The sequence below is a fragment of the Rutidosis leptorrhynchoides genome, chromosome 5, assembly GCF_046630445.1.
Source record: "Rutidosis leptorrhynchoides isolate AG116_Rl617_1_P2 chromosome 5, CSIRO_AGI_Rlap_v1, whole genome shotgun sequence".
In the NCBI taxonomy this organism is placed as follows: domain Eukaryota; kingdom Viridiplantae; phylum Streptophyta; class Magnoliopsida; order Asterales; family Asteraceae; genus Rutidosis; species Rutidosis leptorrhynchoides.
Genome location: NC_092337.1, coordinates 420,280,580 through 420,307,664, shown reverse-complemented (window position 1 = coordinate 420,307,664; position 27,085 = coordinate 420,280,580).

Below are 27,085 nucleotides of genomic sequence, written 5' to 3'. Positions count from 1 at the left end.
AATTTAGGTTTTAAGCGACAGTCCAGTCGCTAATAAATCGACGCTTGATGTTGACTCAATTAGTAGAGCCATAATATTCGTATGAAACGCAACTAATAAAATATATATATATATATATATATATATATATATATATATATATATATATATATATATATATATATATATATATATATATATATATAATAATTAATTAAACATATCTATTAGTCCGTTTGAATTATAGAATCATTCAAATCTCAATCTCAATGTACGTGTTAATTTCTGTTGTTACTAAATAATTTATAAACATTTAATTTAAATATTTAATTACCTATTACCTATATCTAAAAGGCAAAGGCCAAATAAATAGTACTATTCTTTTTTCCACTTTTCGCAAACTTAACCCCCAACTTTTATTAAAATATAAATCGCACCCCCACTTTATACTCTTATTATATACCTATATCTAAAAGGCAAAGGTCAAATGAATAGTACTATTCATTTTTCCACTTTTCGCAAACTTAACCCCCAACTTTTATTAAAATACAAATCGCACCCCACTTTACACTCTTATTAAAATACAAATCGCACCCTCACTTTATACGTATATTTTTTCCCAAATTTCACAAACTTAACCCCCTAACTTTTATTAAAATACAAATCGAACCCCCACTTTACTAATTATTTTTTTTTTTTACTAATACTCAATTTTCACAAACTTAACCCCCTAACTTTTATTAAAATAGAAATCGAACTCCCACTTTATACGTATATTTTTTTTAAATTTCACAAACTTAACCCCCTAACTTTTATTAAAATACAAATCGAACCCCCACTTTACAAACTTTTTTTTTAAATAAAACCCGAACGCTAAAAGAGGCAACTTTCACAAAAGGAACAACCCTTCAATGTTAGATGTCGAAAAAAATTATTTTTTACAAAATAGATCAAGACTTTTTTTTTAACTCGCATTCAAAACGGAGCCCCCGGCGCGAAGCGAGGGCTCCACATCTAGTTATATCTAATACATCATGAACGTATATTGTGAGCAGAGAATTTTATTCACAATTACCTTCAATGCAAAAAACACGTATGTCTTGATATACCCTTAAATATAATTATAAATCAAATTAGTTAAATCAACTCGCTATTATGAATGTATTTACTAATTACGATAAGCCACTATTACACGTACATTTTTTCGCTCATTAACAGCAACGCAACGCACAACCTAAAACCCGATAATGCGAAAACGTAAATTGAACTTTTAAAATTTCTCAATACCACGGGCTCTTAAACTTAAATTAAAGAATAATTGTTTGAAAAAATCAATTAATTTTGAACAATTATTTTATCCAACGTGCAACGCACGGGGGCTGTAAAACCTATTATAACAAAATTGCAAAGTGATTTTTAACTATTTTTTAACTACCGTGTAATGCACGGGCTCCATATACTAACTATTTTATAAAGTGTCAGCAATTTAGTAATTTTATAAATTATTATTTATTAAAAATATTAGCTCTAAAAAAATACTTCGTAATTGTTTGATAAACTCAATCAATTTTGCACGATTATTTACCCCCTTACAATGCACAGATTCTAAAACCTAGTATATATATATATATCTTGAAATATTTAATTACTTTCATTATTTTGTAATACACTAATCTTTTAAGAATATGATTACCAAGCTTGAAAATAGGGCTACAACAAGCATACAAGAAATAGACTTTTGATAGACGGTCCTCTTTCGCTACGTTTGTTGCTCCACTAAAATTTAGCTTCATTATATTTTATTATTATTATTTTATTTATGAAAAGCAATAATTTTATTTCTCAAATTAAAAGATCACAAATGTACACCTGCATGAATATGAACAAAGTGCAGGCCACACCATATACAAACACAAACGGATGTTAAGGTAGCATCAAAATTACAACACCAATTAAACTAAAAAACTCGACGGACTATGAAATCAATTATGTCAATTGTTCACTTTCCCTTTGCTTCTCTTTGCAATCCATTCAAAGCTTTTGATTTGAATTTCGTTTAGCGCCATCGGGGTGCTCCACCCCTTATTTTTGAAGATCACTTGATTCTTATTTCTCCAAATAAGATAGCAACTTGTCCAAATAATAGCTTGTCAAATGAGATTACCTGAATCCGACCATTGTTGCCTCACATCGCCTTATAGAAGCTCATCAAGATTTAAATTTAGTATCCCGCTTAGACCCCACCAACTGTAGACTTTCTTCCACACATCTTCGGCTTTTTTTGCACTTAAGAAGCGAGTGATCCACCGACTCAATATCGTCATCACAAAGTGGACAACGAACCGAGTGAAGGTCGATCCTCCGTTTATCAAGTACCGTGCGCACCGGTAGACGTCTTCTTCTCGCCCTCCAAATAAATACTTCCACCTTTTTTGGTACCAAATAATTTTTTAGAGATTCTTTTGCGTTTGAGCCTGCACACAACGACTTTTCATTTATCAAATTTGTTAAGCTTTTGGTTGTAAATTTCTTGCTCCTGTTCCCACTCAAACTCCACGAATCACGAACTTCTGGCCTCATGATCACAGAATTCAGCAAATTCAGCAGTCCTTCGATAACAGAAAGTTCACCCGCAGCTCGACCCGATGGAATTCTTGTCCAATCCCACTTTATCGCCACCTTTGTGCCATCCCACTTTAATCTGTCTTTAATAGTCACATTCAAATTATTATCTAACCTTGCAAGTCTTTGAAACTTATTCCAGAGCGCATATTCACCTAACCAAATGTCATTTCAAAATGAGATAGATGAACCATCCCCGATTTCTCGAACAAATGAATTTCTAAATGGAACTTCCAATGTCTCGATCAAGTCACCTGTTGCAATCACATTCGACCAAACTGTTTTGTATGAATTAGATGATGATGAAATGGTATCGACATCGAGGCTCCCGGAAGGACCACAAATGTTAGAAATGACCTTAACCTATAAGGAGTTAGTTTCGGTTTTGAACCTCCACCATCACTTACCGATTAAGGCCAAGTTTTTATTTTTGAGTGAACCCAAATTTTACCCACCTGACCCATAATTAAGCATTGTTTCTTCCCATTTGACCCAAGAAATATTAGCATTATTTCCCGACCCCGCCCCCCCCCCCCCCCCCCCCCCCCCGCCCCCCCGTTTTACACCCTCAAGTTTTTTTATCACACATGGTGGAGCACGAAAGAGCGAGAAAACGTACAACGAGTTACTATTCAATACCGATTTCACAAGGGTCAATCGTCCACCATAAAACATCGAACGTGCTTTCCAATCCGATAGACGATTCTCAAACTTTTTAACAATCGGTAACCAACTTTCCATTTTATTCATATTACCACCAACCGGAATCCCAAGATACGTAAATGGGAAGGAACCCGTATTACAACCGAAAGTCCCTGCCATCGTCTCAATTGCACATTTATCTACACCCACACCATAAAGCGTGCTTTTTTGATAATTTATTTCGAGCCCTGAGGTGAGTTCGAAACACTTTAGGATCTTCATAAGGTTTCTAAGGTTGTTTTCGCACCATTTACCGAAAAATATTGTATCGTCCGCATATTGTAAGTGCGATATAGGAACTTTATTATTTCCGACTTCCACATCAATGAACGAAAATTTCTTTTAAAACATTAAAACTTTCCGTTGCTAGGTTAAAATCAATTGCACATTTAGCTTCATTTTATTGATTGGTTCTAGCTCATAAGAAAATGATTATATACACATAAAACGAAACGGTTGTATTAGACTAACACCGTGAAATTTATTTTTTTAAACCATGATATACTAACATAATTTTATGTGAATAACAGAGATATTATTGAAAAAGCTAGCAATATGCTAGGAAATTATAAAGAAGAAACTAGATTTTACAACTACAAATTCCAACATACTACTAGACTCTATAATTCTATATATACACATAAAATTTGTATGAATCTATCTTCTATCTATACATTATATAAAGTACGTGTCATTATGCTCACGTGTCAACTCCACTTTTATTCTTGCCACTTGTCATTCTATCGTTCTTCCCATCTATTTAATTGATTTTCTCAAATAAGAAAAATATTCGTATTCTAAATAAAATACAAATACTTTAGATATTAAATAAAATAAATAAAATAATATAAATATAAAAATGGAAGTAAACAAGATGTAACAACCCAAAACTCTTACGAGAAAACACGACCTTTTTTTTCTTTAAACAGCATTCATGTCCCAGACCAAATGTGCGGTGCGCATTGGGTTGCGCGGCGCGCTTTACAACGTGGAACCAGGTCAGAACTTGACAACTGGGCTGACTACCAAACTCTGGCCATTTGCGCGGCGTGCAATGGCCTGCGCGGCGCGCGCCAAAGCTTGAAATCAACTGCAGCCCGTTTTAGTACATGAAAACCATTTTCGCCCAACCCGAGATCCGTTAAACCCCCAATTCGATTCCAAAACTTTTCACACATTAATTTATCGGGTTTTAAACAACAAAAGTATGATACGACCCTTGGGACTCCAACGACCCATAATTACATGAAAGTGCCAATTTCGACCCATTTATATATTTACAACCCAACCCGATACCAAGAGCATAATCTCGGGGACTAACAAATCCTCATTCCGCGTCCAAATATCCAAATGCTACTCCATCGAGCCCAAGCGCTCCTACGCATCTAGTCTAACAACTAGCTAGCTTCACAATCACAATACCTGTAAAAAGATAAACAACGAGAGGGGTAAGCATAAAACTTATTGAATGCAATAATTATACATATACATATATAATCTACTTACTTGCAAACACTTACAAAAATACCGCATATGAGCTAGCAGTTCATCAACCATGCAATCACAAATGCATAAACTAAATATCCGCAATTCACAATAAGCTAGCATCGCCAATAGCATATAGTTCACAATTTAATATGCTACACTACAACTCATAACCATGGTTAACCAATCGTACAAGGGAATGGTACTCGCGAAAGACCATCGGAGTTCACAACATCCGTTAGTGTACTTAACACCGCGTATCACTAACCCCCGGGTGGTGTCTCAACACCGCGACTAACCCACCCTCTATGACAAAGTGGTGTCTTAACACCGCGACTAACCCATATGTCATTAAATTCCGGAGTGGTGTCTTAACACCGCGACTAACCCACTCGTTACATATTATGTGGTGTCTTAATACCGCGACTACCCCACATTTCATTAATTCCCGGAGTGGTGTCTTAACACCGCGACTAACCTACTCGTTACATAGAATGTGGTGTCTTAACACAACGACTACCCTACATTTCGCGCCACACAAATAAATACATTATATACATACATGCATAATTATTCCACTCACCTTGGAATGTCCGCACAAGTAGTGTATTATGATCTCCGTCCTCATATCCGAGCAAATAGTTACCTATATCGCACATAGGCACAATATACACATAAATATATACATTCTCTAAAAGAGAGTCCAACACAACTATCCCTTAGCCGAGGGATCACACATTGCTCGCCAAAACCCGCTCATTTAACACCTAATGGAAACAAACCAATTACCACTTCGGGTGGTAATTCAAACCAACACAACAAAGTACAATTTAATTCAAATCATACTTTACGCCAATTAGACCAAACCTAGGTCTTAACACTAAATTACTACTTAGGTAGTAATCATTTCAAACGTCATTCACACCAAATCCCCAACACGTGCAATATTGACCCATATTACATTTGACCACGTTTGACTTATTATTAAAATACCATGTTAACCCAGCATCACTTCCAACGATTAATTACATCTAAAAACGTCCTTTAACACTTAACAAAAGTGTTTAAACATCTATTTGACCAAAACTAGTGTCATCATCAAATTTGACCCAATTCAATTTACCCATTTTGACCAAAGTCATAAAACGCCCCATAATCACTAACGGCTAGTGATTATATTTCTAAAACACTAATTAACACCTAAATCAAGTATTTACATACTTGATTCACCAAAACTTGACCCAAAACTTAGTTTGACAACAATTTGAGGTTAACACCCATTTTTGACCAACTAACATGTTCATATGAACATCTATACAATAACACATTTATAATCTAGTGATTTACACCTAAAACCATGACCAAATTTGTCATCCAACCCTAACCCACTAATAACGGGTCAAAACCCATCTACTAACCACAACAAACCCATTTCACAACCATTAAAGGGTTTCTAACAAAATAAAGCTCAAACCCTAATTTGAATATCAAAATCAAATAATAAATTTCGGAGTTAGAACATACCAACACTACCACAACGTAGCCGTGAACGAGGTGAACAACTTTAACTCTTGAGACTCGACCCGAATCACACTTCTTCTTCTCCAAAACCCAAATTCTCTCTCTAGACACACACTCTCTCTAAGGTTTGATGTGTTTGAGTGGATATGAAAAGAGGAAGAAAATGAGGATAAGATGAGGTTTGGATCAGATTTGTAGCCTCAAAACCGGCCCCAACGCAAAATACCCAAAATGCCCCTTTTAAAAACATTTAAAATCACGAATGGGTCTGTCAGCACGAATGGATCAGATTTAACTAAGTCTGATTCTGATGTAAAATCTGAAAATGCATAAGTGTTAGGTTCACTTTTAGTGGCACTTCCTGCTGCACACATTTACTGACACTTTCAAGAACATTTTTCTGACGCACAGAAATTTAGGATCTTACAACTCTCCCCCACTTAAACTGGATCACGTCCCCGTGATCTCCGTCACTTAACAAACCGGACCCACACTCTATGGTCCTCCGACACACCTCCAAACTCGATGTCCAAAAAGTTTCATCAACCCGAATATCCCACCACACGCTAATAATCTCTAACGTGCATTACCGCAACATCAGTATCTCATACACTCAACGTCAAAAATGCCCACCTAGGAAATACGGAAATCACCATATATTCCTTCAAATTCTCTCGGCTACAACTCGCAACAAGTTACATCCACAACTATATCACCCAACGCGATCTACTAAATTCACTACACTGTGAACCAAGTCTTGCATTAATCCAAATCGAGAAGGATTTATGCCGCGTTAAACTCCGTGCTTCAACGGTCCATAAACGTACCACTCAACGGTCACACATCCGCTTATGCGCAAACATCTGTTTTCCACCCCATAAAACCCGTGATTATCAATTTTACAAGTCAATGCCATCGGGGCAATCGACACACTCCTCCGACGAGCACTTCCTACAGTCACCACAACCGGGTTATTCCTTCAATGAAGAAATTTCGGTATCACCAGATAATCACGCTAGGGACACAAACTTTCCCATCAATCAATCCGCACATGATCATCGGTCTCCGGATTAATCCAGGGTGACAATAATACACCCCGTGCTGAACAATACATCAACACTCAACGCAGGGTTCCTCCTCTAAACCCTACAACACAACCACACAAGACGGTTTCCTGGTAATAGCATGGAAACTATTCGTATACTAGAATCCCGTCAACAACGAATTATCACCCCAACAATCCGCAATTCATCACACAACCCACAAAATATCAACCAACGCCTGGTGAATCCTCTTGCCTCGACCGTCCGTTAAGGATGGCCTCAAAATTTCAATGCAACTAACGGGTCGCCTCACTAGGGAACACACCCTCGAAAACAAACAACATCTGCGTGTCTCTATGTGAGACAATCGGAGCCGACACTCTCCGCCTCATAATCGTCCATAAAGTGGAATAATCCACTGACAATTTCCATGATCACGTTTCCCGACAGGGAAAATACATTATCCTTCGCGATATCGAACTCGTACCCAATCAATAATACAATCCGAGTTTCACGACAACCCAGATTTTCACTACGAGAGCACCCGCAATGACAGCTTCATTCTCTCACTCCCGTGATCTCAAACTTCACACTTGGTCTCATACCACACTTTGGTACTACACGATCACCTTACATAAGAAGTCCTACACTTCCTTCGATCCCATCATCACAATCTTCACACATAACATTCCGAAAATGCAACTCACAATCGTAATGCACGATCTCGAGTCGACATCAACAACCCGTCACTCTTCCTCGTTAGGAACTCCGAATCCCTATTGAGGCCTAGCACGGTACACTTCGATACTTCGGTATACAATACGCTATCAGATTTTCCTCGGACGGCAGTAAAAACTCCCCACTTAGGATTCATCTCCACATTCTCACCGCCAAGATGATAACACCCCGCGGAATTACCATTCCACAACACACGTGATCATTCTCATCATTGATCATAAACACCGAATCACTGCAGTTTCACTTTAGGCTCTCAGAGCCGTTATATACAATCGCTAGGGATGTCATACACGCGACGACATCGCACCTTCATACCAACAATCACAACTAACAGCCCTTCATCGTTCGCAAAGCAAACTCCACCCAAGTCTTACATACGCTTCTAAGCCTAAGCATATGCCACTCCGCTTAGTCAGTCGTGCATCTTAGTCGATATCACCCAACCTTCCACGCAACGAACCTTCATCAATAATTGCTCACTCTCATGGAGAAGAGTGACCAATCCGACACAATAATTACATCGACCGCAATATGAACCCCTCATCATGATCTTCGGCCTAACCGACCATTAAGTCAATCACCGGCTCACTGGTCATCTTTACCCGTCTATCACATAAGAGAAACAAGATTCGCTCATTCGTCACTTCATAAGAAGTATTCACCGCAATGCTCTTAAAATTCGACTTTCGCAACCGTCGAATTACAATCACCCGTCGATCACTATTGCAATCTCCGCTGCTTCCAAGGGTATCTCACGGGCACCCTAAGCACAAAGTGATCACACCATCACCAGAGTTAAACATTACACTAGCAGGTATAAGAAGGTACCTGACGCAGCGTCATGCAGACTCCCACCGCAATCTATCGCGATTTAGAAACTCGATCTTTGGGTTGCATACACCCGATGTCACCCTCTCTACACAAAAATACCCGAAGTCATCACTAGCCGACAAACCTTACGGTTTATTGTCTTAGAAAGAGTTCCTAACGATCACACACTACCCGCAATTCCCACAAGGCCAAACGATGCCTAACGAAACCTTTCATCTAACACTAAGGGGATGCTTGGGAACACCAAGTCTTAAACCCTTCCACACCCCGACACAACCACTACTACTAGGGATATTCAATTAGGAATGTTACCCTATAATCCACAACACGCTAACACACTAACGCAATCATCGTCATATAGGTCCCACTCCCATGAGTTTAACGACCCGAAGACTCCTCGATTCGCCAATTCCAAGGCGACACACAACTAGAATCCTTACACGGTTCTCTAACCACACACTTTACTGAGTGTAATCCAATTCTACACTCATTAGACTCGCTACATCCCATTACGGGATTCAAGTCTTCGTCGTACACACACTGACTAATCGATCATCCTAGTCACGATGAGTGACTACAACCAATGATAATCTCAATAGTGCACCCACTACTTAGGGTGACTAGGCACACACCAAACTCGTGAGTTCTCTCACTCACCTTAGCTAACCGAAATCACCGTAACACTTCCCGACTAACAAAGAACCTGATGTGACCACAAACACATCACTCGAGACCACTATATCCTAGGAACCAATAAAAGATTCCTAACTCATCCCGATTCTACCCCAACCATGCCACATTTCCCCCGCTCGGTACTCGTCATGTCATGCTTGGTGTAAAGATACATGGTTGTAATAATGGTGATCTGTCACTATTACAATTGCGTACCTTACCATTTTCGCATGGTCACGCAAAGTACTTTACCCGGACTGACGCGACATTCACACAACATAACACGTGCTAACTCCTAGTACCCGAATGACCAAAGTCCTTACGGTGAACTTGATCACTCAAAACCGCCAAACATCCAAATCTCTCCAATAGATTCGTCTCTAGGACACCGTACCAATAGATACCAGTATATACACATATATACAATATAATAATAGATATACACAAGTACACCACAACTACAAGTCAACCTACAACCTATGTGACTATCACTAAAACAACGTCCAAGTTCGTCTACTTACATTAGGCACTAGCAATCTAAGGCACTAATTTACTCACGAAATAAGGCCCCACATAATCACACTTTGGACAAACACTTGTCCTAGTTAGTCACCTACTCTAAGGCACTGATATTGCTCCAAAAGAACATATATTTAGTCGCAATATCATTCCAAAATGTAATGTTTTTAATTGTAATTTCCTTATTTTTAGTAATAATTGTTTAAAATAAATTAGTGTGAAGACGAAAGACGAAGATCGCTCAAAAACGAAGATTTAAAGACGAAAACGAAGATTTAAAAGGCGAAAACGTCCAAAATGCTCAAACGTACAAGTTACACTCCAAGTGGTTTAATTTATCGAAGAAAAACGTCTAAAGATTAACAAGAACGCAAGTCGTGGAACGCAAATTGCACGATATTAAATTGTACGATATTAAATTGTACGAAAAGACGTTCGAGAAACCGGAACCGAGACATAAACCGGGCGTAAATGTACGAAACATCGGAGCCAAAATTACGAGTTAACTATGCACAAGAATATAATATAATATATATATAATTGATGATGTAGCGTGAGGGTACGAAATAGTATTATTTTTACTAGGAAATACTACAAAATATGACACAAGTTTTATTAATTTACGGATGGGATATACCTAAACCTTGCTACAACACTATAGGCAGTGTACCTAATCGTAGAGTAGTGTAGTTTTTAGTAAGTCCGGTTCGTTCCACAGGGAGCTAGTGATTACGTACTATATTTTTATAAAACTATATTTATATAAATATATATATATATAAGTAGTAATATTATTATAAAAGGGGGGGTTTTTACCGTTTAATGACCGGTTTGTCGATTTTATATTTTTAAGCGTAAAGATAAATGACAATAATTAAAGTGCGTAAAATAAATAAATGACGATAAATAAAATAACAATAAATAAAATTGCGATAGAATATGAAATAAAAGGATTATGCTTATTTAAACTTCCGTAATCATGATGTTTGACGTTTTGATTTTAATTAATTGTTACTCGGGTTAATTGTCCTTTGTCATGGTTTATTTGATACCTATCTGGTTTTTATCCATAATAGTCCATCGGTCATAAATATAAAGTGCGAGTGTCCTCGTCAAATTACCCTTATACCCGAAGTCAAATATTCCAACTAATTAAGGATTTAAACTGTGACGCAGTTATCACTTCTGTCAACAATTACACCAGTTATCACTGTATGTAATCTACCCCTGTTTTGATTAGATATGAATATTAATTTACCCACTTGATCAGTTTGAATAATCAATTACCCAACCCGAATAATTAATTAAATGATTATAATAGATTCCATATGAACGTCACTAAATAGGACAACCATAATCATTATTAATTATTAGGATAATTAATTTGAAGATAGGTTCGACAGACTCCAATGAGTTGTCACTCAATTAGACAATACCCCCCATCTATTAATAGTCAATAGTCCAATTTCCACAAGTGTCGGTCTTTTGCCCAAACCTTAATTATGGTACAAAGCCCAATTACCCAATTTTAGTAATTAGCCCAACATCATGATTACTTCGTTTTAAATAAGCATAATAATAACTTAGCTACGAGACATTAATATAAAAAGGTTGAACATAACTTACAATGATTAAAAATAGCGTAGCGTTACACGGACAGAATTTCGACTTACACACTCAAACGATCTCTATCATAAATCTTATTATTATCATAATTTAAAATTAAAATTAAGATTATTGTTATATCTTATTACATTAACATTATGATAGAGATTTTTAGATATTGATATTGATAATAGATTTTTAGGATAGAAAAAGGGATCGATATATAGATAAAAAAAAATGATAGAAAAAGGTTGTGTTTAATTGATCGTAATACGTTGCCTTATATAGGCAAAATGTTAAATTGAATTTTCGCTTACGACCCCTGAACTATGCTCAATTAACAACTTTTTATTATTTAATATTATTCTTATTATGAATTATTTAAATATTATATTTTATTCTTGTGCATAGTTGAGTCGTAATTTTTACACCGTTGCGTCGAGCGTTGAGAGTTGACTCATGTCCCGGTTCCGAATTTTCGAACGTCCTTGCGTACTATTTTATATCGTGTACTTTGCGTTTTGTAACTTGTACTCTTGTCATTTTTAGACGTTTTTCATCAATAATTTGAACCTTTTTAATTGTATCTTGTACATTTGAGCTTTTTGGACGTTTTGGTCTTTCAAATCTTTGTCTTTGTCTTTAAATCTTCATTTTCGAGCGATTTGCGTCTTTCGTCTTCGCACTTATTTATTTAACTATTACAACTAAAAATAAGGAAATTACATTTAAAAACTTCACATATTGGAACGATATTGCTACTAAATATATGTTCATTTGGAGCACTATCAAATATCCCCACACTTGAGCGTTGCTTGTCCTCAAGCAATACATAACTTGAAATAAAAACATACATGAATCACTTTTTTATTCATCACACTTTGTACATCAGTGATTTTGATATAGCGGTATAAACAATGACAGTAATGATGGTTAAAGGTGGGTGTGTCATCCACAGTTGCCTCGGGTTTAGGTCAACGACACTTGCAATCAAATAGCCGATTTACTTTCGGTTTCCAAAGCAAAGTGCACATTTGAAAGGTGGTTTACAGTCCCACATGACTATTAAAATGTAGATCCTTAAGGAAATTGGATCTTTATGAAAACATTTGATCTTTTTGAAAATTTAATCTAGCTTTTACCCTAGATAAGTTTTCCGGAATAACCCTTCACCGGTGTTTGCAAAATATTTTTGTGGGTTGTGTGGGTTTCAGATTTGAAAATTTTAGCTCAAAACTTGTGGTTTTGTGTTACTCACTTGCTAACCTTGTATTAGGAAAGCAACACGTCCAGTTTACTTGTCCCGTATATTACCTTTCGGCAAACTACCGTCCGGTTGTAAAAGAAAGCGATGAACAAGAAACTGTTAAGGCAATGTCCCGTGACATGCAGATGATTATGGTCTTATTAATGTGTCGGATGCTAGAACTATCCTTGGTAGGAGCGATAGTAAAGATCATCCTATAATTTTTCGGTCTGGCACAAGGTCCTGTCTCCGACCATGCTATGCAACCACCGTTCTTACGGTTGACACCCGATTTGGTTCAGGTGACCTAATGAATTCCAGGTGAATTTCTTAGGATTTTACGTTCAATGGTAATGAACGCATTGAAAATGGGTTTTCAGAAAACAAATCGGTTTGTATTTTTGATCAAAATATTTTCTCGTTCAAGCTCGAGTTTAGATATCATTGAATTTCATGAGTTTGTAATTCTCAATCTTTAAAGTCAATCTCAAGGATCGAGTAATATCAGGCTTAAAAGCTGATTTTTAATCTTTAAGGAGATTATCCTTTTCTGGGGATCTGATTCATTAGTCTTATCAAGCTAATTTGCACGGTGCCTCTCCATTGTACGAGATAAATCCTTCTCATGGTTAGGATAAATCTGACCACTTGGCAACCCTGTTTGATGCTGAGGTCCGTGGATTTCCTGCTGATTTTAGAGATGACTTTTCTAGATTTTTCGTCAACCTACAGCTGGTCTGGACGACAACTTCATGACCTAAATCAAGAAGCGCGTGTCTTTTTTGGAAGACTTTACTTCCTTTTAATGATGGAATTGATTCATCGTGTAGATCCATCTTTCTTTAAAATATATTACAGTAAACCGGGTAAAACTGATTAGTATCGTCCAAAGCAAAAGTACCTGCAATAATTCTTATACAAAAATGTGATAGATAGTTTTTAATTGAATAACTTGGTACATTCTCCCCACACTTAGCTTTTATTTATTCTTTTCTTTGCCTTTTTATTCTCTTCTATCCCATTTTAAATGAATTCAAGCGTTTTGGGTTGTTTCTCAATTTATGTCCTTTTTGAGGTAACGATAATTTCGGTATTATCACCTAGTTTTCACCGTTCATAAATATGTATAAACATGATTTTAAATTCATTTAGTTGAAAATTTTTTAAATTTTCACAAAATTTGGCAAAGAAACTAAGTGTAAACCCGAGAGAATTTATAACCCTTCCCCACACTTGAGATCATGCAATGCCCTCATTTGCATGAAATCAGACTATAATTATTAATTCATGAGGGTGATTAGTGTAGAAAAGTGATTAAAAATACCCAGTTTGTAAGCATATTATTTTACATCACATTTGATATTTTGCGCCTTGTCATCAAAATTAGTAGCTTTTTGTTGAACTTAATGACAGTCTTTGAAAGTGCGCTGTTTTACCCTGTTGTGTACATAACATAAAATACAAACATATATACATATTTTTGAAGTTTGGTATATAACCCCTACGTTCAAAAATTAATATAATATTTTTTTTTTGCATACTTTAGATCAATAAAATTAAATGATAACAAAATTTGTCGCCCCGCCCTCGGGTAAAGCAATTTCGGCTCTATGACCTAGTCTTCAACTTACGACGAATTTTATAAATCATTTTTTTTTCAACTTAATGAAATAAAGTAAATTTTGTTTTTAAAAACACACAAAACTTAAATTTAAAAAGCATATTAATTTCATATAAAACCTACAAAGCAAAAATTCAGAATGGAGGGAGAAAACTAGTTCTTTAGTGTCTGCTAGCGGAAAAGACCAATCGAATTCCATTCTCGGAACTACACGAGAACAGAACAACTAATTCTAAATAACATTTTCTTAGAACATTTGAATCTCCCCACACTTAGGTAGCTGTGGTGTCGAAATTGTGATTAACTTCATCGTCAATTTTTTTGGTCCATAATCAACTTGCCTATCTGTGACTTTTTCTTTAAGCCAGTGCCCGGCTTCTTCCGTAATATCCCAAAATTCAACTAGTTTCGCCTTTTCTTTAGGCGACAGATTGGATACTAACCGGTTACATAACTTAAAGTTCCCCTTACTTCTAGCATCGATAGCCCGTTTAAAAAGTTTCTTCATTGAACTGTTAATAACGGGGTCATTTAATTTCGTATCAACAACGGGGTTCTTTATTATCAAGTCATCATTAGGTGTTACTTCATTTTCCCCACACTTAGGCGTTTTATTATTGCTAAGCACTACCGTTGGAGTTGGTAAAACAACATGGTTATTACCAATCGTTTTTACTGGTTCAACGGTTTTAGTTGGTGGAGATTTAGACTTTCGAATCATAAAGGTGATTGATTTGTTACCACTTTTAAGTGTCATTATTCCATTTCCTACATCAAATAACACCCCGGTGGACGCAAAGAATGGTCGACCTAAAATTAGAGGAATGTTTGGGTCCTCTTCTATGTCAATGACAATGAATTCGACTAGAAAGGTTAAATTACCTACTTGAATGGGTAGGTTGTCAGCAATTCCAACTGGGTTCTTAATGGTTTGATCAAAGAGTCGAACACTCATATCCGTTGGACTTAACTCACCTACCCCTAATCTCTTATATAATGAAAGAGACATAACACTCACACTTGCACCTAAATCTGCTAGTGCATCATACATGACACAATCACTAAGTAGACAAGGAACAATAAATTCACCCGGATCACCTACCCTAGGTGGAGGTTTTGGTGGAACTGTATTCACCGGGTTTATATTTACGGCTTTTGTTTCTTGCACTTTCTTATTCTTTTTCTTCTTCTTCTTTCCAGAGGTATCACAATCTTTATTACCTATCACTAGGGGTGTTCATCGGTTCGGTTTTCGGTTTGTTCGGTGTATTCGGTTCGGTGTATTCGGTTTTGAAATTTTTTTAGGCAAAACCGAAAACCGAACCGAAAACCGAATTCAAAGTTGAAACCGAACCAAACCGAAAACCGAATTAGAATTCGGATTCGGTTCGGTTTTCGGTTAAAACCAAATATTATGAAAAATTTGAGAACGATGGTAGTTTAATTTTGGCATGACTAATGTCTTAGTTATTTACAACCTAAAACAATGACATACTATTAAATTATCAAGAATTCGATGATTTATTAATATTTACAACTTAATTATGACATTTATTGCTTCTATTATTAAGAAGAAGAACATAATAATTTGAGTAACATAATTATAATATGAGCTACCAAATCGTCATATTGGTGAGAAAATATTTTATTGATTGGATCATAAATTATAATGACATTAAAATATAAATATACAAATTAAATATATAAAAATTTTGAATTCGGTTTTGAATTCGGTTTTCGGTTAAACCGAATTCAGAATTTTCAAAACCGAACACCGAACCGAAAACCGAATTCAAATTCGGTTTCGGTTTTGACTCGATCCGAAAACCGTTTTTCAAATTCGGTTTGGTTTTTTCCGGTTTGGTTTCAGTTTGGTGTTCGGGTTAAACGGTTTCAAACCAAATATTGACCACCCCTACCTATCACTTGCTCATACTCAACTCCTTTTCTTGGAAACGGGATGGGTGGTTTGTATGGTGCCACCATTGGCTTTACATACTCGGGTGGTGGTGGTGTAACTTCTTCATTGTTACTCTCATCTAAAACCTTCCCATCTTCTGGTGCTGGTTTTTCAGAATTCGTTGAAACCATATTAACATTCTCATTCCGAGGATTTACTTCAGTATTACTCGGTAGCTTTCCTTGTTCCCTCTCACTCATCATGCTAGCAAGAGTACCTACGTGTTTTTCTAGATTCAAAATGGAAGCTTGTTGAGTTCTTAATGACTGATCGAACCTCTCGTTCGTTTGGGTTTGAGATGTAATGAATTGTGTTTGAGATTCAATCAGCTTTGCCATCATTTCTTCTAGATTTGGCTTTTTCTCTTCGGGTTGTTGTGGTGGTTTATACAAGCTAGGTCTTTGTTGATTGAAAGTGTTGTTTTGAGTCGGTTGGTTATTCGGACCTTGTTGGTTATACCAGTTATTTTCGGGTCCTTTTGGATTGTAAAGAATGTTTTGATTTCGATTTAAGTTTAGCCTTGGCGGTTGATAATTATTTTGATAATTATTTCCCGGCCTTTGGTTCATATAGGAAACATTCTCTCGTTGTTCCATCGTTGGTTCAATGTGACAATCTTTCAATAAGTGTGGTCCACCGCATTGCTCACAACTGATTCGTATTGCGTGAATATCTTTATTCATCTTTTCCATTCGTCTTTCGAAAGCATCTATTTTTGCGGAAACGAAATCAAAGTCATGGCTAGAATCGGCTCTAGCCGCTTTAGATGATCGAAAGATATCTTTTTCTTGGTGCCACTCATGCGAGTGGGAGGCTGTGTTATCAATAATTTTGTAAGCTTCAGTTGCGGTTTTCTTCATAATGGATCCACCGGCTGTTATGTCGATGTCTTTTCGTGTAGCAATGTTGACACCTTGGTAGAATATTTGTACTATTTGGTAAGTGTCTAAACCGTGTTGAGGACATCCTCTCAACATCCTTCCGAATCTTGTCCACGCCTCATATAATGTTTCATTTGGCTTTTACGTGAACGTAACAATTTCTCCTTGAAGTCTCACGGCTTTAGATGCCGGAAAGAATTGTTTAAGAAAATTTTCAACTAAAACACCCCATGTGTCAATCGCCCCTTCAGGTAACGATTCTAACCAATCTTTGGCTTCTCCCTTTAAAGTCCAGGGAAACAACATGAGATAGATCTGCTCATCTTCCACTTCTCGGATTTTGAATAGTGTACAAATTCTTTTAAACGTACGAAGGTGTTCGTTAGGATCTTCATTCGGTGCACCACTGAATTGGCATTGGTTAGTTACCATGTGTAGAATTTGTCCTTTAATTTCATAATCTGGAGCATTAACTTCTGGTTTAATAATGGCGTGACCTTGGCTCGTGCGTTTAGCCCTCATTCGATCTTCCATACTTAGAGGTTCTAGATTTTCCATGATTGGATTTGTTGTATCCGAATCACTAGAGGATTCTGATTTAACGGTTTGGGGTTCAGGATCTTGGAATTGTCCTTGAATATCTTCCGGGTTCTTAGTTGTGAAATCGGGTTCAAAAGATGGATTATCGGAAATTTGAATTGGAGTACTTGGTCGACTAGATGACGATTCTAAAGAAAAATCAACGGCGGCGATATTTGTTAAACGATGTCTTGATCGAGTTACAGGTGGTGAACGTATGACCGGCGGCGAACGTCTTGCTCGGTGCATTCACTGAATATCCTATTAGTTTTTAAAAAGGAAAGAAAAATTATAATAAGTTATCCAATTAATAGACTTTTCTGATTTTGCCCACGTTTCGAATAGCCAAAAGATGCAGCAGAGGGGCAGGATTCGTTTGGTCTCAATATAATTGAGTACTGTTTGGCTCCAATAACCCGGTCCACGTACAAATCCAACTATTACTACGAACCAGAAAATTTTGATGTCTATCAATTTAACCACTTAAAATAAATTTTCGTAATTTTAAGAAATTTAGAGAAGAAGTAGAAAAAATTCTAAGTCCTAAAAACTAGAATGGCGAGAAATAAGAGAGAAAAAGATTGCGCGTCGAAAAGTGTCGAAAAATAAAAGGTCGAAAAATAGGCGTCGAAAAATAAAAATAAGAAAGTAGCGCGAAAAACGGCGTCGCAAAATTCTAAAGCACCTAAATCTTAGTCTAAGGAATAAGCACTTAAGGGATTTTACGGCAAACCTAAAAATTCTAGAAATAAAAATAACTATGCAAAACTAAACTTAATACTAAAAATTGTAACTATAGTCTAAAAATCTAAAGGTAATAAAACTTAAAAAAAAAAATTATTATTTATTATTTTTTTAAAAAATTTTTTTTTTAAAAATTTTTTTTTTTTAAAAAAACGAATTTTTTTTTACATTTTTTTTTTAAACGAATTTTTTTTTAAACGAATTCTTTTTTTCTTAAAAAAAAATGTTTTTTTTTTTTTTTTTTTTTTACGTTTTTTTTTTTTTTTTTTTTTTTTTTTGCAAATATAAATTAAAAATATAGCGTTTTAGTGCTCCCCGGCAGCGGCGCCAAAAACTTGATGATGTAGCGTGAGGGTACGAAATAGTATTATTTTTACTAGGAAATACTACAAAATATGACACAAGTTTTATTAATTTACGGATGGGATATACCTAAACCTTGCTACAACACTATAGGCAGTGTACCTAATCGTAGAGTAGTGTAGTTTTTAGTAAGTCCGGTTCGTTCCACAGGGAGCTAGTGATTACGTACTATATTTTTATAAAACTATATTTATATAAATATATATATATATAAGTAGTAATATTATTATAAAAGGGGGGTTTTTACCGTTTAATGACCGGTTTGTCGATTTTATATTTTTAAGCGTAAAGATAAATGACAATAATTAAAGTGCGTAAAATAAATAAATGACGATAAATAAAATAACAATAAATAAAATTGCGATAGAATATGAAATAAAAGGATTATGCTTATTTAAACTTCCGTAATCATGATGTTTGACGTTTTGATTTTAATTAATTGTTACTCGGGTTAATTGTCCTTTGTCATGGTTTGTTTGATACCTATCTGGTTTTTATCCATAATAGTCCATCGGTCATAAATATAAAGTGCGAGTGTCCTCGTCAAATTACCCTTATACCCGAAGTCAAATATTCCAACTAATTAAGGATTTAAACTGTGACGCAGTTATCACTTCTGTCAACAATTACACCAGTTATCACTGTATGTAATCTACCCCTGTTTTGATTAGATATGAATATTAATTTACCCACTTGATCAGTTTGAATAATCAATTACCCAACCCGAATAATTAATTAAATGATTATAATAGATTCCATATGAACGTCACTAAATAGGACAACCATAATAATTATTAATTATTAGGATAATTAATTTGAAGATAGGTTCGACAGACTCCAATGAGTTGTCACTCAATTAGACAATACCCCCCATCTATTAATAGTCAATAGTCCAATTTCCACAAGTGTCGGTCTTTTGCCCAAACCTTAATTATGGTACAAAGCCCAATTACCCAATTTTAGTAATTAGCCCAACATCATGATTACTTCGTTTTAAATAAGCATAATAATAACTTAGCTACGAGACATTAATATAAAAAGGTTGAACATAACTTACAATGATTAAAAATAGTGTAGCGTTACACGGACAGAATTTCGACTTACACACTCAAACGATCTCTATCATAAATCTTATTATTATCATAATTTAAAATTAAAATTAAGATTATTGTTATATCTTATTACATTAACATTATGATAGAGATTTTTAGATATTGATATTGATAATAGATTTTTAGGATAGAAAAAGGGATCGATATATAGATAAAAAAAAATGATAGAAAAAGGTTGTGTTTAATTGATCGTAATACGTTGCCTTATATAGGCAAAATGTTAAATTGAATTTTCGCTTATGACCCCTGAACTATGCTCAATTAACAACTTTTTATTATTTAATATTATTCTTATTATGAATTATTTAAATATTATATTTTATTCTTGTGCATAGTTGACTCGTAATTTTTACACCGTTGCGTCGAGCGTTGAGAGTTGACTCATGTCCCGGTTCCGGATTTTCGAACGTCCTTGCGTACTATTTTATATCGTGTACTTTGCGTTTTGTAACTTGTACTCTTGTCATTTTTAGACGTTCTTCATCAATAATTTGAACCTTTTTAATTGTATCTTGTACATTTGAGCTTTTTGGACGTTTTGGTCTTTCAAATCTTTGTTTTTGTCTTTAAATCTTCATTTTCGAGCGATTTGCGTCTTTCGTCTTCGCACTTATTTATTTAACTATTACAACTAAAAATAAGGAAATTACATTTAAAAACTTTACATATTGGAACGATATTGCTACTAAATATATGTTCATTTGGAGCACTATCAATAATTATATATATATATTATATATATTTATTAAATATGTCGACAAGCTAGTGTACAAAAAATATGTGAGCTGGATCTGGCGGCCATGCGATCGCATGGGAAATAAGCATAAAACCCATGCGATCGCATGGGTTACTGTAGCAGGCCAAAATGCTATAAATACCAGGCATGTGCTCGAGCTTAAAACACACTCTTTTATATTTTCAAATTCAGTTTTTAATTTTTATTTTATGTAACTTAGTTTTAGGAGTAGGAGTAGGTTAATTTAGTGGTTACATTTCTACAACTTTGGGTAGCGTAACATTTATTTTACGGGTTTTCAAGTCGAAGTTCTGTCTGTGTAAAGCTACGCGATAAATACTCAATGTAAGTTATGTTTTCCTTTTTAAATTAATGTCTTGTAACTAAGTTATTATTATGCTTATTTAAATCGAAGTAATCATGATGTTGGGCTAAATATTAAAGATGGGGTAATTGGGCTTTGTACCATAATTGGGGTTTGAACAAAAGAACGACACTTGTGGAAATTAGACTATGGGTTATTAATGGGCTTTATATTTGTTTAATTGAATGATAGTTCGTTAATTTAATATAAAGATTTACAACTGGACGTACCTATTAATAACCATATACACTCGATCGGACACGATGGGCGGGATATTTATAAGTACTAATAATCGTTCATTTAACCGGACACGGGAATGGATTAATAGTCAATGGACTTATTAAAACAGGGGTGAATTATATACAAAGAAAATTGGTGTAATTATAGTTTAAGTCCCCAATTAGTTGGAATATTTGACTTCAGATATAAGGATAATTTGACGAGGACACTCGCACTTTATATTTATGACTGATGGACTGTTATGGACAAAAACCAGATGGACATATTGAATAATCCAGGACAAATGACAATTAACCATGGTAATAAACTAAAATCAACACGTCAAACATCATGATTACGAAAGTTTAAATAAGCATAATATTTTTATTTCATATTTCATCGTACCTTTATTTACTGTCATTTTAATTACTGCAATTTACTTTATCGCAATTTAAATTCTGTCATTTATATTATCGTCATTTATCTTTACGCTTAAAATATAAAATCGACAAACCGGTCATTAAACGGTAAAAACCCCCTTTTATAATAATATTACTATATATAATTATATATATTTTATATAAATATAGTTGTAAAAAAAAATATAGTGTTAAACTCAGCTAGCTCCCTGTGGAACGTACCGGACTTACTAAAAACTACACTACTCTACAATTAGGTACACTGCCTATAAGTGTTGTAGCAAGGTTTAGGTATATCCCATTCAATAAATAAATAAATAACTTGTGTAAAATTGTATCATATTTAATAGTATTTTCTTGTAAAAATTAATAATATTTTGTACCCCTTTGCTTTAACATCAAGTTTTTGGCGCCGCTGCCGGGGAAGCGGTGAAACACTATATTTTTAATATATATTTGTATAAATATATTTATTTATAATTTTTAGAAAAACAATATAAAATCTATAAAAAAAAAAAAAAAAAAACTGGACTGACAGGCCATGCGGTCGCATAACCCATCAGCCTAAACCCTATGCGATCGCATGGGGTGGTCTGACACGTCTGACCTGGTACGCCATAAATGCAGTTAGGGTTTTTATTTTATAATTATTATTAATTAGGGTTTTAATTAGTTTATGATTTTAGTTTTAATTTATAATTTGTAATTTTAAGTTTATTTATTATTATTAAATATATAGATTAATATTTTTATATAATAATAATATAAAAATAATATTTTTATAAAAATTGTAATTTTATCATTTTTAGTTTTCTTTTATAAATTGTATATTTATATCGCTTAATTCATAATTTTTATATTTATCGTTCGTAATTAGTTTTAAGACTAGTATTTTGCCGTAGTTACTTTATTTTTAGCTTTTAAGACTTTGCCGTAAAATCCCTTAAGTGTCTTTTCTTTAGACTAAGATTTAGGTGCTTTAGAATTTTGCGACGCCATTTTAAAATTTCAGTACTTTTTAAGTTATTGCCGTTTTGGATATAGAATTCCTTTTAAGCTTTAATACCTTTAGACATAACTTTTAATACTTAGTTTTTAGAATACTAAGTTTTGACGCTTTATTTTCTTATTTTTATTTTTCGACTATTTGTTTTTCGACATTTATTTTTCGACCTTTTATTTTTCGACGTTTTTCGACGCACTCTTTTTCTTTCTTATTTCTCGACGCTCTAGTTTTTAGGACTTAGAATTTTTTTTTCTATTTCTTCTCCAAAATTTCAAAATGAAAAATTATTTTAAGCAATTAAATTGATAGACATCCAATTTTCTGGTTCGTAGTAATAGTTGGATTTGTTAGTGGCGAGTTGTGGGCTTCCGATTTAAAGGGTCCTGGCTACCTGCTGCATCTATTGGCTATTCGAAACATGGGAAAAATCAGAAAAGTCTATTAATTTGATAACTTATATAATTTTTAGTTTTATAACTAATAGGATAATTAGTAAATGCACCACATTGTAGCTAAAATTTGGTAATAAGCGCATTATGGAAAATCTCGAGAATATTTTGGAAACTCTTTATGACATCCGAAATCAATTTAAACAAAACTCTCAAAAGGGTGTTGATGACAATTCGTTCGGTCAATCTTGGATCACGAATGATGAAACAATAACTGGTTGTGAAATCTGTGGAGATTATCACTCAACATGGGAATGTTATTATTACGTTCCTATGGAAAATTATGCACCCATGGAACCTGAATGGAATGATTATGAGGAATAAAATTCTAATTGGGATTATTCCCAAGAATATATCCAAACTCAACAACCAGAAGACGAGGAAAATTATGTGCCTGAAAATTCTTTAGATTATATGAAAATCAAACTCGAAGAACTTGATGCTCAAAATGAACAAATGAGAGAGTTTGTAAATCGGCAAGCTGAAACTCTATCAGATTACACACCTGTTGATCTGAGGAGTCGTGTGCAAGAAAATCTCATATCATCGAATTTTGATGAATTCGAGAGCTCCGAAATCACCAACTATCCCGATGATACTTTTTATTCAGTCTTACCAATTTCACAACATATCGACACATTAGCCTCTACCAACGAAATCATCGATCCATCAATGGATGAAGAAGAAGTAAGGGTGACAAATTGGTACTATTGGGAAAATGATAACGTTGAAAATTTTACCCCCGAGACTAAAATGGTGGGACCGATAAGTACCATTAATGAAGAAGAATTTGCTTCGATCCCGAAATTCACCATTCCACTACCTTCTAACCCAATATTCTCAATAGACGAGTCATCTACCAAAGATGTGTAGTGACCCGAACTTTTCCATGTTTATATATATTAATTGAGATTGATATTTACATGATTAAATGTTTCCAACATGTTAAGCAATCAAACTTGTTAAGACTTGATTAATTGAAATATGTTTCATATAGACAATTGACCACCCAAGTTGACCGGTGATTCACGAACGTTAAAACTTGTAAAAACTATATGATGACATATATATGGATATATATATAGTTAACATGATAATATGATAAGTAAACATATCATTAAGTATATTAACAATGAACTACATATGTAAAAACAAGACTACTAACTTAATGATTTTTAAACGAGACATATATGTAACGATTATCGTTGTAAAGACATTTAATGTATATATATCATATTAAGAGATATTCATACATGATAATATCATGATAATATAATAATTTAAAATCTCATTTGATATTATAAACATTGGGTTAACAACATTTAACAAGATCGTTAACCTAAAGGTTTCAAAACAACACTTACATGTAACGACTAACGATGACTTAACGACTCAGTTAAAATGTATATACATGTAGTGTTTTAATATGTATTTATACACTTTTGAAAGACTTCAATACACTTATCAAAATACTTCTACTTAACAAAAATGCTTACAATTACATCCTCGTTCAGTTTCATCAACAATTCTACTCGTATGCACCCGTATTCGTACTCGTACAATACACAGCTTTTAGATGTATGTACTATTGGTATATACACTCCAATGATCAGCTCTTAGCAGCCCATGTGAGTCACCTAACATATGTGGGAACCATCATTTGGCAACTAGCATGAAATATCTCATAAAATTACAAAAATATGAGTAATCATTCATGACTTATTTACATGAAAACAAAATTACATATCCTTTATATCTAATCCATACACCAACGACCAAAAACACCTACAAACACTTTCATTCTTCAATTTTCTTCATCTAATTGATCTCTCTCAAGTTCTATCTTCAAGTTCTAAGTGTTCTTCATAAATTCTACAAGTTCTAGTTACATAAAATCAAGAATACTTTCAAGTTTGCTAGCTCACTTCCAATCTTGTAAGGTGATCATCCAACCTCAAGAAATCTTTGTTTCTTACAGTAGGTTATCATTCTAATACAAGGTAATAATCATATTCAAACTTTGGTTCAATTTCTATAACTATAACAATCTTATTTCAAGTGATGATCTTACTTGAACTTGTTTTCGTGTCATGATTCTGCTTCAAGAACTTCGAGCCATCCAAGGATCCATTGAAGCTAGATCGATTTTTCTCTTTTCCAGTAGGTTTATCCAAGGAACTTAAGGTAGTAATGATGTTCATAACATCATTCGATTCATACATATAAAGCTATCTTATTCGAAGGTTTAAACTTGTAATCACTAGAACATAGTTTAGTTAATTCTAAACTTGTTCACAAACAAAAGTTAATCCTTCTAACTTGACTTTTAAAATCAACTAAACACATGTTCTATATCTATATGATATGCTAACTTAATGATTTAAAACCTGGAAACACGAAAAACACCGTAAAACCGGATTTACGCCGTCGTAGTAACACCGCGGGCTGTTTTGGGTTAGTTAATTAAAAACTATGATAAACTTTGATTTAAAAGTTGTTATTCTGAGAAAATGATTTTTATTATGAACATGAAACTATATCCAAAAATTATGGTTAAACTCAAAGTGGAAGTATGTTTTCTAAAATGGTCATCTAGACGTCGTTCTTTCGACTGAAATGACTACCTTTACAAAAACGACTTGTAACCTATTTTTCCGACTATAAACCTATATTTTTTCTATTTAGATTCATAAAATAGAGTTCATTATGAAACCATAGCAATTTGATTCACTCAAAACGGATTTAAAATGAAGAAGTTATGGGTAAAACAAGATTGGATAATTTTTCTCATTTTAGCTACGTGAAAATTGGTAACAAATATATTCCAACCATAACTTAATCAACTTGTATTGTATATTATGTAATCTTGAGATACCATAGACACGTATACAATGTTTCGACCTATCATGTCGACACATCTATATATATTTCGGAACAACCATAGACACTCTATATGTGAATGTTGGAGTTAGCTATACAGGGTTGAGGTTGATTCCAAAATATATATAGTTTGAGTTGTGATCAATACTGAGATACGTATACACTGGGTCGTGGATTGATTCAAGATAATATTTATCGATTTATTTCTGTACATCTAACTGTGGACAACTAGTTGTAGGTTACTAACGAGGACAGCTCACTTAATAAACTTAAAACATCAAAATATATTAAAAGTGTTGTAAATATATTTTGAACATACTTTGATATATATGTATATATTGTTATAGGTTCGTGAATCAACCAGTGGCCAAGTCTTACTTCCCGACGAAGTAAAAATCTGTGAAAGTGAGTTATAGTCCCACTTTTAAAATCTAATATTTTGGGATGAGAATACATGCAGGTTTTATAAATGATTTACAAAATAGACACAAGTACGTGAAACTACATTCTATGGTTGAATTATCGAAATCGAATATGCCCCTTTTTATTAAGTCTGGTAATCTAAGAATTAGGGAACAGACACCCTAATTGACGCGAATCCTAAAGATAGATCTATTGGGCCTAACAAACCCCATCCAAAGTACAGGATGCTTTAGTATTTCGAAATTTATATCATATCCGAAGGGTGTCCCGGAATGATGGGGATATTCTTATATATGCATCTTGTTAATGTCGGTTACCAGGTGTTCTCCATATGAATGATTTTTATCTCTATGTATGGGATGTGTA